Below are 16,470 nucleotides of genomic sequence, written 5' to 3'. Positions count from 1 at the left end.
AATTGAACTTAATATGAAAAAGAAAATCAGAGAAATACTGGAAGGCTAACAAGTCAGTTAGTTTCTAAAATCCTGAAAGTAAATATGAACACCACCCATTGCTTGGTATTAAATTATACTTAAAATATAATTATAAATATGTAGTGCTGTAGCATATTAAAATCAACCAATGCCTGATCTAGTTTTATGGAAACATCAGTTAGGATAAGACATCATTTATACCTCTATTTTAATAGCCTAAAGGGTAGTTCAGTATTAGCAAAAGTACTGTATGTAATCACATGATATACTGGATCTTGTCTTTGACTTACCATGGCCACACAGTTCAACCATAATAGGTCAGTAGGCACTGCAGGATTCAATGTGATATTTTTTTCCTCCAACCAATCATTAAAATCAAATGTGGCATTTATGTTTTTTGAAAGCTTTGTAGTAATAGTATATATATATATATATATATACACACACGCACACACATATATAGGGTCAACTTACTGGCAAGCTGCATTTTGAAAGATGGCTTAAATTTTCCAGCACATTCAACTTCTGTGACATGTAGGTTAAAGAGTTTTTTTCCAGAGTAGTATATGGCAGTGACCATTTCCATGTGCTGTCTGTGATTTGAAGGAAAATGAACAGAAGTGTAGGGCATGATTAATGAAGCAAGAGCCTAGCGGAAGGGATTTGTAGTCTTCAGAGATCTGAAGCCATGCTAAATCACCAAATATGGAGTAACACTTGTGTGATGTAACATCGTATTTACATATTGAACGGCTCTGTTTAAAAGACAAAACACAGTATCTGTCAAGCAAGAATTAAAACCACACTTCTTGCCATGGTCTCAAATAGGCCATTCAGTCTAAGATACAACCACACTGAGGAGTTTAGAATTATTTGCTTTAGTTTAGAATTCTACTATTACAGTTGTTGAACCATGTGAGCCAAAGCCTGCCTGCTTTACTCATATATATAGGGTGGTTACCATTAATTAGATTCCTAGCATTAGTTAAGTGGGCAGAATTTGGCCCTGAAGGATGTAATGGTGTTGCTAATTAGAAGAATAATATGTTTTTAACTGTCCCTTGTTCTTCTAAATGGTTCAGTAAGCTAAGGACTGAATTCGGGGTATGTACAGTATACAACAGACAAAAAAAAACTAAGGACCTGATCCTGCAAACCCTTTCACATGCACATAAATCATATGTGTGCAGATAGTCTTTACTCAGAAAAGTAGTTCCATGAAAGTCAATAGGACTACACACAGAAGTAGAGATTACTCTTGTAAGTAAGGACTGCAAGATCTAGCTCCAGTTCTTTTCATGTCTCCTGTGCAGAGAGATTTCTGTGCAATTATGTTTAAAACTGACACATACCAGAAGTCCAATACTGTCTATATTTCTTACACATTCAAAGCTCCAGCTGGAATCAATGGGAGTTTTGGGTATGGAAGGAATGTAAGATCAGCTTCTAATTGTTTTCAAAGGAAAAATATATATAAGCTCTCCAGTGGGTGCAGAAGTGATGTGACTCAGGTGAGGTAAAGCTTTCATGAACGGATAATTATGAGCTCTTATACTGTTCCTTTAATTTTTATTTAATATGTTTCCACACTGGAATTAGTTAACCAAGAGACAGTTTTGTCATATCACAAAGTAATATGTCAATAGCTGGAATGATCACACCAATGATTTCCAGTGTCCGTCAGTGAAATTAACAGTCAGGGTCATTGAATAAGTTGTGGAGTTCAGGTATTTTGGGGGTCCCTGAAGTGAATCTCAGAATGGCAGTTACTAATTCCCATATTTTATATCTGTGTTCCTTTTTGCAAAAGTAGAAAGGAAACAATAATCACAAGAATGCAAAAGATATGTGAATATGTAATTTAAAAAATAGGGATAAATGATACAGAAGCTGAATGAACCAATTCTTCATGATAAAAGTCCAGAAAATATATTTAATAACAATGTAAAAAATGCAGCCAGTTAAGTATTCTTCAGAAAGAGGTTACTGTAGTGTTCTAGGTTAGATATATTTATAGTACCTGCTTTGTGTGTCATTTTACAGTCAATAATTTGGTGCATTATAATAAGAGACCATCTTCCTAAGATAAGTAATGCTTAGGGATCAATGCACCCAACTACAAGAAAGGCAGTCACTCAAATGTACAGTGAAATGATGTATATTTTAACGGTCTCTAGGCATCTCTTCATCCTAACCATTTTCCAGATAAAGGAATGCTTATAATAGTATGTGTGTACATGTACAATATGCATGCATATACATAAAATATAGATACACACATCCACACATAGCTGTTCTGTGTATGTGTGTGTATCTCTCTCTTTGGCTTGATATAAAATTTTGAGTGACGATCCAGTGCAATGGCAGAAATGTCATAAATTTAATGAAAATTAATAGGATATGTTGTGTGGGTCCAATGAGGCAGCTTTCATCAATATGTGTGTCAAACACTCACCACCAGATACCAGCAGTCTGTGATTTGCAGTGAGTGCTACGGCAGGGGTTTAGTTATCCAGTCTCTTATTTTACAATAGAGGAAAATATTAACTGAAGTACCAAGATATCAGTGAATGTAAAACTGCTGTTCACTTATTGAAAAGGGAAAAGAAATATTTATAGTCCATTGGTGTTAGGTTTTGATGCTTGTTGAATATATAAAGCTGTATACATTAATGAAAGATTATTTTTTGGGGGGGAGGGAGAGGCATTTTAACTACTACTACACTTCATATTTATCTCACTGGATTGTTACATATATTCTCATTTATAATTATGATTGTATAGCTTTATATAGTGTATATACAAATAGAGAGAGAGAGAGAGAGAGAGAAGTTCACTTTGAGTGCCTGCATCTGTTTTCTCCAATCGCCAGTTAGATACAAATCCAACATAAGGAAAACAAATGTAAGAAATACGTTTCCATTGAATAATCAAATGGAAAATGAACCTAGTATGATACTAACTGATGGACTAAGTACATTTAACTATTAGAATTCTCAGAATAGAATTTCTTTGACTTGTCTATATGCCACAGAAATTCTCTTAGTACACTATTAGCAATTACTGTTGTAATTCTGTGATGCGTAAATTGCATTTCCTTATTATTATTTTATTTTGTTCTGGATAAAAATCATTGGCTGATCAACTGAATAGTTAGCATTGCATCTAAACAATGAGACAGAAGAAGCTTAAATATACTAAAATGGCTAAAATTCTAACTGTAATTGTTCAAAACAAAGCTTCATAGCAGATAGTAATGGGCTGGACAAAATAGTTACAAGATGGAAAATTTGTGAGGGCACTATCCAAAGACTCATGATTATGAGATTCTCAGTCCTGCGTACAAGCTGTATTTGTAAATAAGACAGAGAAAGGTTGTGAACTGGCAGCTTGGATGTTTTGTTAAAGTACAATGTCAGAGAAAGTCTCTTTAAGACAAATTGTAAATAGAACTGTCACAATGATTGCATGATTGAGCTACAGAAGTGTCTTTCAATTGTTGGCATTGTCAGAGGACTTTTGAAAGCTTAATTAAACACAGTGGCCTGTATGGCTGAGAAATTTACTTCTAGGAGGGAAAAAAATGTTAAAAACGTAGGCGATCCAAAAGTTGTTACTCTTTCAGTGACACATAAAAGATTAAACTGTTTGTGCATTTTCCTTGTTGCCTTTTTATAAATAACAGTTTTGAAGAAGCATCCATGTGATATCAAGATCATCCCTTGTATGAGGTGGAGATTGTTAGTTTTTCTGTTCCCTGCTGTTACAGATAGTTAATGTAAAAATAGCCTTTTATTGGAAACACAAATATGTGTTCATTTCAAGAACAGAAGCAGAGTGTAGAAAGTTTCCTTCTGATTCAGCATGATTATTCCAGGGAGGCATCAAAAGTGTTATAATTCCTTAAATTGCGCCATTTCTTGTCTTCTGCAAATCGTATCCTTTGGTTTAGAGGACTAGAAATATGTTTTGCATTCTTTCTTCTATTATATGTGACATTTAATTGTTAAGCTCACCATGGACTGAAATATAGCTGGACACAAAATATTTGTGGTTGAAGAGCCAGCCTAGCAAGCATTAAATTTAGCAGATATGAAAAAGGTGCAGATTAACATTAAACGCTACAAGCTTTGAAAATAATATACTTAATAAATGTACGCCCTCTGTAGCCAGACTGAACAATAAAGACTGAAATATGGGAGCTGGATGGTGAGAGGGAGAAAGTGTAAGTAAAAGATCTTAACATTAGATTACAGGGGAGAAGTAGATTCTTTCCTAAAGATTTCCATAATTTTGTAATGTAAATTTAAAAGAGAAGGAAATCTTTTAGCATTACACAATTTTGTACATGCAACCCTGAGAACTTGAATTCCCTTTTTATTCAATTCAAGTAATAAAGACAATTAAGGAGACTTGAGAGACTGTCAGGCTGTGGGAATTCAATCTCCATTTGTTTGTCTGCTCGCACTGTTTATTATATAAAGAAATTTTTTGACAAAATTCACCCCAATCTCCAGTCTGCTTTTATATCCAATAGTACCAGCTTTGTGCAATAAAAGGCATTTAACATCAAGCTGGACATTGCTTGGCACATTGCCACTTTTTTAGCATGGGATCTAATCACTGAGGATCTTTAGTACCTTTCTGCTTGTTCAGATTTCATTTGGGTCATGGCTATGCCAGCAGTGTTGTTGTTACAAGGGATTTTTATTTTTTAACTTGGAGCGCATTTTCAAAACAGTTTTCCATCTAGGAGGTTTTTATTGTGTGTGTCAATTTGAGGGGTATTGCTGAAGTTCATAAACTATGTCCAGATCATATAATTTAATAGATTAAGACCTGTATTGTTATTTGTAACATGGTCATAAAATTCAATGCTTTTCCCCCAGGGGAAATAAGCATATTTAATCTGAATATACACAACATTGGACCTGATTGGGAGCAGGATTGGGCCCACTGTGGTCCATTTCAGTAAATTTACCGTTGTGATTTGCTACATAGTTTTTAAAACGATAGCCTAATCAATTTATCCACAAACCATATTGTTGCTGCCAGAATTGTTTTCTATCACAAAATGAATTTCTACTAAATGTAACTTGGCCTTTAAGATCTGATTCTGCAAGTAGTTGGTGTTAATTTTATGTGCGGTGAGTTGTCTCACTGAAGTCAGGGCTCACATGCATAAAGCTACACATGTGCATAAATGCATGGAGCAGCAGGGCCTAAGACTGCAGCTTTTAACATAAACAGAGACCAAAGGCAAATCTGAAATAAAAAGTACCTTCATTATTAAAGCCAGTCTGCTTTATGCCAAACCCATTTTGAAGCCTTATAAACATCATCCCGTATTTCTAATCAGTGTTAGTATGCAATGTATTCTGTATTGGGTTCACTGGAGTTTGCTCCCCAACCTTTATTGGCCAGCGGCACTCACTGTGCATTTTAAAAATATTTCAGAGAGGCTTTTGCTGCTCTTAGAGGGTTAGTACTTGGTGCTGGTGCTTCAGCTCATTCGTCATTCTGAGGTGGCATTGAGTTATGTTGGCAAGGGAAAGGTTTGAGGTGTGGGGTGTGGTGAGGGCAGCCCTGATCCCAGCAGGGAATTTGTGTTTTTCATTTGCCTTTACAATAGGAGCACAGTTACTGTACCTTGGAGCAGCTCTCAGGTGTGAGCTCAGATGGGCACATGTAAATGTCCTGTCAGAGGCAACACAGGAATATTAATGTTCCCATACTACCACACGATAATAAAGCTATACACAGCAAGCTTAATATGCAGCTAGTCTGGGGAATTGTATAAAACTTAGATGGCCTAGTGTGAAAGACAGCGGTGGAAAAATGTTCAATATGCCACAGATTCCATTCTTGTTTTCCTTTGATCTAAGGCAAAATGAAAACATCCACTTTTTTCCTGCCTCATTTCAAATAACTGATTTTCTCCTTCACCCCTCCCAACCCTCTCCAAACCCTCCGCCCACAAAATACACAGAGATTGCATATATGACATAGAATGGAATTATTTGGAAATATGTCAATAATTGGAGTATTTTCTTTTTCAAAGTATTAGCCCTCACTTATTTTTACTACTTGAGATTGTTTATTTTGCTTTCCGTTTTTAAATGTCTCTATCTATACTTGATTGTAACAAAGGAAATATAATCAACATATGCAGTCAGCTTCAGTCTCCTTTACCCCTACTGTAAAAATCAAGCGAGGCTTTAAATCCAGAGTAACTGAGTTAGTATTCACACAGGTTTCATTTGCACATTCTTACAGGTTCACAATTTAAATGCCATTAAAATGTATATGTCTCAGCTTGGGGATGTTAGAGGATTTTTAATAATGTGTTCATTTAACAGAATCAGCAGCTGTCAGAACCAGTTGTAGTAAATCCATGAAACATACAAAGAAAAATACACGTTTCCTGAAACAAAACACTTGAAACAAACTGGCTGCCAAAAAGCTGTTGAGTTCTAGGTTTGCAGATAATGCACAGAAGTGTTTCTTCTCTCTGCTCCCTCTGGAGACCCATGTGAGCTTGTCTGATGCAATTCTATTGGAAGTTTTACTTGAACAGGTTGCTGTAAAACAACACCCTTCCATATTGGATGGGTGCATATAAACCAGCCTGCGATTAGGTTTTTGTGTTTTACTAAAAATATAAAATACCAAGGTTAGTGTGATAGACGCGCGCGCACACACACACATACACACACACAGAGTAATAACTACATGAACATCAAGGAAATGATCAAGCTTAATCTTTCTGTGAAATAACTGTTGTGGCAAGGGAAGCAACTTCACTGCTAAACTGAGCCTTTACAAGTAGGTGTTGTCAGTGTGTTATTTAGGGCTGAATCAGCTTCAGTCGTTGAATTCACACTGGAATACTGAACATGTACATTGATGAAGAGTTACCTGGGGAGATTTGTCCAGTCAAAAACAATGAGTTTTTGTTTGCATCCTCCTTGTTCTCAACATAAATGCTGAACAATCACACCTACAATTTAATCTTAGCATTATCTAAACCACTTTTCTGATTAAAAACCTCTAACCACATAAAGAATGAAATTATTGTTGAATAGCAGGGACCTGAAGAACCTTGGCACTGTGTATGTGTGTGTATCTATATCTATATCTATAACTATATATCTTAGTCTCCTTTCTTTTAATAAACTCAAGTTCTAGCACATTACCCATGAGGAAACAATTTCTAATTTCTAATTTCATGTTCATTATTTGCTCAGTTGATGTAGAAGGCAATGAAGTACAAAATGCAAGAAACAACCCCCCCCCGGCCCCCCCAAAAACAAAAAAAAAACCCAAAATCCAACCGCCCAGCAAAAATTTATAGCAATTAATTTGCCATCAAATAAAATGCAACCTGGCTATACTATCAACATCACAGCTGATGTATCAGACACTGCCATGTTAGTTTTGTAGTGTATTGGCCATTGAGTTTATTTCTTTTTGGAGAAAAAATAATGATCAGCTAAGGATTGCACTAAAGCCAGTTCACGTAATATGTATGATACATTTACTGCTTCGGTGTAATCAATGGCTTTCGACCATTTATTTATCAGTAATATTATTTAAAAAATTGTTTTGTTCACAGGAAACACAGTAATGTCACATCCTCATTCTCTGCAAATTAGCTGTTTGTATTAAAAAAAAGAAAAAAGAATCTTACTTCCTGCGGAATTCTTTACAGGCTGTAATATTGTGTAATAAACTATATATTGTCCTATGTTAAATTTGTGTTATGTTAGAAAAAATCAATAAGGAAAAATTAAATTCTGATAAAGATAGTCTTGGATCTTTGAAAACAACTGCTGTCCTTTTAACTAAAACATTTGAGGAGCTTCAAAGAGTATGTATTTCTACTGATCTTAGAGCAGTGTGACTGGTAGCAGGGAGAAAAATCGTATTCAACATACAAGTGGATTGCTTAACAAGTCAGCACAGACACATACTTGTTTGTACAATAGAGATAAAAATTCCTGTATAAAAATAATTTAGTTGCTGACAGCAGGTATTGTGCTAGCGCTGCCTCTTTTGTGTTGGTCGAGGGTCAGGGATCACGACTTCTGCTTTCTGCTCAGGGTAGTCTGTCACGATTGCTTGCCGAATTCTGGCAATAAGTTAATTGCTTTATTTTTAGGAAAATTTAGAGCCTTTATATGTGCTTTTACTCTTGTGTACTGTAGTTGCTCTAAAAGCAGAGAAAGAGAGAACAAATCTAATAGGGAAACAGACTTGAAGGAAGTTTGAGATATTTGGCCTTCAGAAGCCATTTGGTTGGCAACCTAGCCTTAGTTTCTAAACTTTTGTTTTTAATCTAATTCTGGTTTATGCTGTCACATCCCATATCAACCCTCATTGAACTCTACTCATGTAAAGTAATGTCAGTGTCAAAGAGAACTGGTCACAACTGGAGACCTGTGGCTGATACAGATGTTTGTTGATGCAGCTTTCACAAAGCACTGAATTCTATTCTTTCTAATAAATGTTAAAACATAAAGAGTTAGTGAACAGGACAGATGGAGGAGAGAAGCAAGGGAACAGGAATAGTTGTGTGTATCTTTTTGGTTCGAAAAGGTTGCAGGTATGATTAGCTATGGAAAATAGTCTAGGGAGTAGAGGGGTGGGAATATAAATTATTTGAATGTTCTGTAATCCTTCAAAGTCAGTTCACCTTAACAGCAAAAGACACGATCCCTGTTTTATTCATGAAACTTTCTCCTTAAACAGCGGAGCATTTTAAATTATACGTGGTGCTTTTAAGCATAAGTGGAGAGTTAAAGGCTCGATCCTGTAAATTACACTTACAACTGTTAGTAGGATTTACTGCTGTGAGCAGTCCCATTGACTTCTGTGGGGCTACTCATGACAGTAAACGCTACTCTTCAGATTAAGTGTTTTCAGGATTGGGCCCTAAGAGATAGGGTTCTGTTGCATTTTTGAAGTCTGATGCATGATAAGCTCAGTTCTCACAATGTTGACTAACAGCAGAACAAACTTTTTGACTGTCAGCTGACATCTGTATGATCCATTCTGACTGTAAGTGCCAAATCGACTGGATTTTCACACATCTGAAGTGAACCAAGTGCCTTCATTACACATGGTTTTTTTCCCTTGCCTTCTTTTAAATGCATACACTTTTACAAATTAATACCACTGCTTTTGATTAAAATAATGTTTTGATAATACATTTGATGTTTACATGGAAGATGTGACTTGATGGTAAAAGGCTTTTTTGGAGGGTGGCAGAAATCTTGTTAATCTGCTCTTTGAGAGCAGCACACAATACTGCCTATGAGCAAGTCTGTGGTGCTTTTGATAAATCACCATGTTTAGAGATAGGTTTGGCTCTTAAGGGCTTAGTTTTATGAACAAAGTCCATAACAATGTTTTCTGCCTCTGTTTGTCTCTAGCCCCTTTGGCTTGACTTGGAGCCCTGTGTTTAGTTTAAGCTCAGTCTGGAAGATATAACAATTTTGCATTTTTTTTTAAAAAAGAAAATCATAGGAAGAAAAACCCTTTTGCTTTTTGGATGAATCTTACTGATAATTTGCTAAAGCTCATTTGAATTTTAAGCACTTCTTTAATCTTCAAAGGCTAAATTGCTTTATGAATATGCATGGTGTGGGCAGACTTTAGTTCATTACCTAGTTGTAAATTCTAATGACCATTAGGTCCTTGCAGTAATTGCGAATTGTTTTGCATTTTTGATTGGCCTATTAACATGTGCATTCGGCACACATCAGGCCAGCCTGTCAGGCTGCTGAAGGAGAAAAAAAAGGTGAAAATTGTTTTATAGCACCAAGATTCTTAGATTTTCAATCTTGGAAAATTGATGATGTAAAAAAATTAAAGCAGTGTTTTTTCTTCTCAAGATGGAAAGTTCACCAAGAGATTTGACATATTTAATTTACATGATGACTTTGCACTCCTTCATTAATGCAATTTGCATATGAAGCTGTTGTTAATCACTTTTGATCATGTTTTGTGTATTAGCTGCCTCAGTGGCTCTTCTCCCTCAGATGCTCTAGTCGAAAGCAGCAAAATGATGCATCTTCTTGCCAAGTTTCCTTTAGTGAATTGAGGAATTAGAAGTCTAACCTTGAGTAATTAAATATGTTTTATCAGTTCTCTTTTAATGTTAAGTACAGTTTGTTGGAAATGGAGAATGAAATTGTTCCCATTTGGGGGAGACATTCCTTTAAATTTTTTTTAATATTTATATAAATATAGCTAGATATAATTTTTTTTTCAGTGAATCAGAGTTGTCTTGGCAAAAGTTAGAGGTTTAGCTGCTAGCAATCTGATAATAGTAAAATGGAATACTTCAACACTTAGGTATTTCTTAGAACTACAGGACTACTTTAGGACATGCAATCTGGACCTGATCCTGTTGCCCTTACTTATCCAATTTTGCTATTGAATTTATTCAGAGATTTATGTGAGTAAGGACTGCAGGGTCAGGCCCTGTAGTGCGAAGAAAATGTATTTTCTTTCTCATCAGCTCTTTAGTTGTTTGGATTGAAAATCTTAAACACCAAACAGTTTTTCACCATGGCCAGATTATTCCCCCTAGATAGCATGTTTTGCAGAGCCCCTTCTGCATCCTGCGTTTTTCCTAAACACTCACACTGTCTTCACCAGTGCTTAATTTGTAATGAAAGAGGTGCCGGGGCTCAAGTAATTAGATGCCGGGACTCAAGCAATATTTTTACATTCATAACTGATGCAGCAAGCCCAGAGGTGCCAGGGGCATAAACTGTCAAGCCTAGAGGTGCTGGGCTCAGCCCCGGCAAGCCTTGACACAAACTAAGCACTGGTCTTCACCTAGTTAGTAAAGTAAATCATGTTCTTAGGGCTGCTTGGCCCATGTCTTCCGATTGCCTAATCACAAGCAGGCATCTTTCCCTCCTTCCCTGCATGTGCTCTGATCCTGTTGGACAGATAGGGTATTAACAGTCAAATGCCTCTCCTTTCCTGTCAAAATTCATGCTGAGGATACTTTGCATGATCCCTGCAATCCTTGCACAGGCCTTCCCCCAGAGTTGGTGTGGGTTTTGGTTGCAGAATCAGGTCTTTGTGTTTGTTTTATCTGTTGAATGGTCTGTGTTTCATAATTGGGGCTCAACTTTGGTTTATGAGTTTGTCACTGGTTAACAAGCTGAATCAGAACACTGAAACTGATATCCTGATTAAAGGGAATGTTTAATGAAAGAAAATAAATGGAGATGGAAAATGACCATTATGTAAGAAACATAAGTATAATTTTAACCTCAGAGGAGACCCAGTGCTGCCCTTCTATGGCTTCCATTCGTACCATGCTAAAAGCATGCTTCAGTTCAAAGCTGTTAATATTCAGCTGGGAAACAGTATCCAGAACACAAATAAATTATTAAGTGCATGAACTTTTTAGGCAGTAAGATGAACTGATGGGGTCCATCTGTGAGATCGAGGGGCTTTTTATTTGTGTGTGTTGAATGATTCTGCCCTCTCCAACTTCATAGCCTTTGGTCTCTGGCCAAGTGCATGCATAATTGATTCCACACGCACTATCATTTTCTTGATGTAATTGCTTTAGTAAGATATGATGAAATCTAATGGATAATTTACTATAGGAAAATGGCAAAAAAGTAAATGTTCATACTTTGTGCTGGGGCAGTGAGAAGGGTGGCCAGATTACTTAATTTAAATAAAATCAAAGTAGTACCTTCTCCCAGCATCCTATACAGAGGTGGGTCATTTTGGTACTTTGAACCAAATCTCTCTGTATATAAAAGCAGACTTACAATGCAGCTAAAAAGTAAAATAGTTGAATTGTTGTAAACCTTATTTTATTCTCAAATATTGTCATATCTGCATTTCTACTTGTCAGGAAGGTGAACACTGACAAAGTTCCTCAAACAACATAAAGGATTACATTGTGAGAGCTAAGATACGTAGCATGGGCTTGCCATCCTGTGCTAAAATATATCACTCACATTGAAACATATTGGTAAGTGTTAGGAGACTTTGTTCTGTTTCTGCTTAAATGACATACAGATTTCAATTCAATATATAAGTGTATCCTGGGTTTATGTTTAGGTGGATCTGAAACTGCACATATGTCAAATGCACATAATTCCATAAGAAGTAAAGGGAAAATATTTCATTTTAAAATGCGGATGTTAAATTGGATTTGTTAAATCTGATTTGTTAATCTGAGTCTCACTTCCTCTCCTCTCACCTCCCCAGTCCTAGCGGATTGTAATCCTTTCCATAAATCTTTTAAAAATACATTTTGGGGCAATGTACAGACACAAAAACATTTTATATTTTCGTCTTCTTCTCCCCCCACAATTGCTGTTTTCAAAGTATTTAAAGAGGAAAAACTATCTAAGGCAAACCTACATAACTGTAGCAAACTGTTTTCAAGCAAGTCATAATAATGAACAACACATGATCTGAAATTTGATCAGCAAACATATGCTTATGCCAAGGAATTTTTGCCATTCACATACCAAGATTCTGTAAATCAGTAAACCACTGCAGTGGAACCCACTTCACTGAGTAACTATTGAAGGAACAGAACCAAATTGTAACATATGGAATGATGTTGCAGAGCTGGCTTCTTCTAAGAGCTGTTAAAAGAACAGTGAATTGTAATACGTTTTCTCTCTTTATATACTTCATGTGCTCCAAAACTTAAAGCTCATATACAGACTTTTAAAGAATAAAAATGAATTTTTAATAGTTCAAAACACAAAATTAGGTGAATAACTTGTAAGGGAGTGAAATCTTAAGGCAACATTTTTTTGTGATTTTTCCCCCCCCCCACCATGTGCCATTGAACTGAAATGTAAATTATTTTCCGGTCCTAATTGGATTTAATTATTTCTTTAGGAGAGGGTGGGTGGGAGGGGGTGGGAATGGCACACAGCTGTCCTAATGAAACAAAGGACCTAGAAAAACCTTATTTTTCCCTATGTTGGTTAATAAACATTGCAGAGGATGTTAATGCTGACAGGCAAATGGCATGTTTTGTAGACCTGGAAAGGGTAAGAGCTAAGTGGGCTGCTGGGACCATTACAAAATGGACACATTAACTGTTAGAAACTGCATTTTGTGATTTCTTATTATTTTCTATGACTGCTCTGTTTTTAGGGAAGCAAGTAGGGTCCTCTCATTGACCTCAGTTGCGTAATTCTGATTGATTTACATTGCAGCAGGATTGGGCCTGGTGTTAGGTTGACAATCCCATGTTTGTCAGCGTAGGGCCTAATTTTGGGAGGTGCAGTGTGCATCCTTCAATGGCAGTTGTTTGCATTCAGTGCCTCGCAGGAGGTGCCCAAGACTTTTCAGATTTGAACCCTTCGAACCCCATCCTGTGTTCCTTGTGCACCCAAAGTCTTGTGGACTTTGAGGGGAATTTTGAACGTCCAAGATATGCAGGATGTAGCTCCTAGTGGCTACACATACTCTGTTACACATGCTCTGTTTTACCAGCGGTATATTTGGATGACTGCACTGGCATTTGGGAAAGGGCGTGCAACTACCAAGCGAAGCTTATCCCTGCATCTGATGTTACTGCATGCTTCTATATCCCTTTCCACTCAAGGATCTCAAAGCGCTTTACAGGTATTAGTGAATGTGCTCGTTAATATTATTTATAGTGCAACTCATTATTAGTTTTTTGAGGGAATGTATTCTTATTTTGTCATTTGCTGTTAAAATTAATACACTCTGCGCTGGCTGTAAAAGTGTATTTGCATTTAATTGCAAGTCAGAATGAATTAATGGATATGATTTAAACCTGAATTCGCTTTAAAAAAAGCCCCTCTTCAGGGAGGAAGGAAAAGTAGCTCTGGGCTTAGTTTCTTTGGTGGATGTGGGGAGGGAAATAGGAGGTGGCAAAGGGAGCGGGGAGGGACAGACAGAAGCTCTGTTCCTTTCTTTAATTCTTGAGGTTGCTTTCAACAACAACAAGAAGTCTCTGCCAGGAGGGGTTTAGGGAAAGTGGTCAAGCACATCTGCTCCTGAGAAGGTGCTAAAGAAAAGAGGTTAGTAGTAATAGGGAAGCAGCACAAAGGGAAAATTGTACATTGGAAGCATTAGTCTCTTCAGTCCTAGTGTGGCCAGACTGGTTTAGCAGACAGAATGATAGATTGCTTTGTCCAGGGTCCCAGGGTGTGCCCTGAACTTGAAGCACTTTGTTTATCTTGAATAGAAAGGGAAAAGCACAGACATAATCGATGTCTAGTTTTTTAGGAGGTAGGAGAACAGAGAAGACTAAGGGAGGGGAAGGGAAAAGTTGGGGGAGGGGCAGGCCCTGGTTGTAGCTGTCCATTAACAGATGAACTTGGCAGAAATCCAGATTTTGATGAGAGAGTGTCATAGCCCAAGAGCAGTCAAGCCTTTTCAATAATTTTTTTTATACCTGCTGACTGTACATCAAATGCTCCCAGGTCTTTTGGCTAAAGGCAAGAAAGGAAAAAAAGAGAGAGAGAGAGAGACAGCTCAATTTTTTTCCTCTGAACCAGTTGAGACCAGTCTTTTGGCCACGCAGACAGGTTCTATCATCTTTCCTGGCTTGCTATTGGGAAAAAAGAGTTGTAATAATGCCAGTAACCTGAGGGCCCAGGACAAAAAGGGTTTTGGTGTTCTAAGAGGCAAATTAAACTGAGCAAGAGTGTCAGAGTAGTAGGGGTGGGTGTGTTTGTGTGTCTGAGAGAGAACGAGAGAGATTTCATAAATTGCAGAAGTTAAATTCACTGTTTGAAAGCATCTGTGAAGTAATCTGTGTATAGCTGAGAAAGGCAAATACAAGAGGAGATGTGAATACAGGTCGACAGAGTATAAAAGATAATACACCGGACCCTCGCTACAACGCGGAATTTGGGATCCATGTGTGGTACTGCATTAACGCGGGGACCGCGTTAAAATGAATTCCAATTAATGTAATTAAATTTGGGATTAATGGCCGCTACCGCGTTATATGCAAATTCGCGCTATATAGACGCGTGTTCTAGTGAGGGTCCGGTGTACTGTAGTGGATAATTCCACAGAAGAAATCCTTTTCCAGCATGTGTGTGTGCTTGCTGTCTACACACGGGGTTTGCACTGATTTAATCAATTGGTAGAAAAAACAATTTAGTTAAATTGGTTCAGACCCTTAGTGTGGACACAGTTGTACTGATATAAAGCTGTTTAGACATCTACAGCTCGTTTTAGGTAAACACCTTTATGCTGGTATAACTGTGTCCACACTAGAGGGCTGAACTGATCTAACTGCATCTACTTTACTTAAACACATGCAAAAACGGCATGAAGCCATATCTTGTATGTCTTCAGCCTTGTGCAGCTGTCACAAAATTTACCAGCCAAAGCACAAAGTCTGTTTGCCTTCTTTTACCATGCGAGTGATGAGAATGAAGAGAACAAAGATATTCTACTAGCTCAAAAAAAAAAAAAAAAAAAGAGTACTTGTCTGGGGTGAGTAGGATTTTGCAAGGTGTTTATAGTTACAGATTTGCACTGAGAGGCAAGCTTCCAAAGCTAAGGTCCGCATCAGAGCTTCCCCAAAGTTCAGGGGTATTTGGATCCTGGGGTTTGATCTGGCCCATCGTAAAAAACTATGGTCAGTTGCAAAATGTGGAGTCTGTGTGTATAGATCTAGATTTATATAGGAGCCCAAATTGGTTTTTGCTTCTGATTATGATGTCTATTTCTGACAGTTATTCAGGTACTTACCAGTCTTGGCAGGAAGCTCAGTCTATAACATCCTGACATATTTGCTTTTTAATAGGCCGGTCTCATTGTGCTGCAACAAACAGCAGCTTAACTGAATTTCACTCTAGCTTATTTGAATAACATGTATTCTGGTCAAACAAGAAACTCCTCAAAGGAAGATTTTTCCATTAATCTTATACTAGATTGATTTCAAATTTTAAAGACATGGAATAACAAGAAAAACATAGACTCCGTAAGCTGCTAATGGTATGTCTGTCCCGTGGTAAAAAAACCACAGCACTGAGTCTCAGAGTCTGGGTCAGCTGACTCAGGCTTGTGGGACTGGGGCTGTAGGGCCTGCAGCCTGAGCCCTGTGAGCCTGAGTCAGCTGACCCGGGGTAGCCATGGCAGTGCAGCGGGTCTTTTATTGCAGTGTGGACATACCTTTAGAGAGAAATTTTCAAAGGCACAAAGGGCAGTTAGGACTATATTGGGAGCTGGGTGCCTAACTGTACTTTGTGCCTTTGACAGTCTCCCTCCAATGAATCAGATTGGCCTTCAATTAGCATAAATTAGTAGGACTGCTAGTCATTTGTGGATCCGTATATCCTCAGTGGACACAGGACTAAATGCAGGTGTGGCTCTCACTACCTTATGGCAGGTGCAAGCCCCCCATGTCAATCCATATTTGCAGGGGGTCCAGAACCCTAGTTCCTCAAGCAT

The 16,470-nt window shown here is 37.4% G+C and overlaps 1 protein-coding gene across 5 annotated transcripts in view; it reads left to right on the top strand.

The window, feature by feature from the left end:
• BCL11A (BAF chromatin remodeling complex subunit BCL11A) overlaps positions 1-16,470 on the top strand; it is a 102,983-nt gene that overhangs the window by 9,020 nt on the left and 77,493 nt on the right. The gene's annotated exons all lie outside the window — the stretch shown is intronic.

This window comes from Chelonia mydas, chromosome 3 (genome assembly GCF_015237465.2).
Source record: "Chelonia mydas isolate rCheMyd1 chromosome 3, rCheMyd1.pri.v2, whole genome shotgun sequence".
In the NCBI taxonomy this organism is placed as follows: Eukaryota; Metazoa; Chordata; order Testudines; family Cheloniidae; genus Chelonia; species Chelonia mydas.
This window is presented reverse-complemented; position numbering and strand designations above follow the sequence as displayed.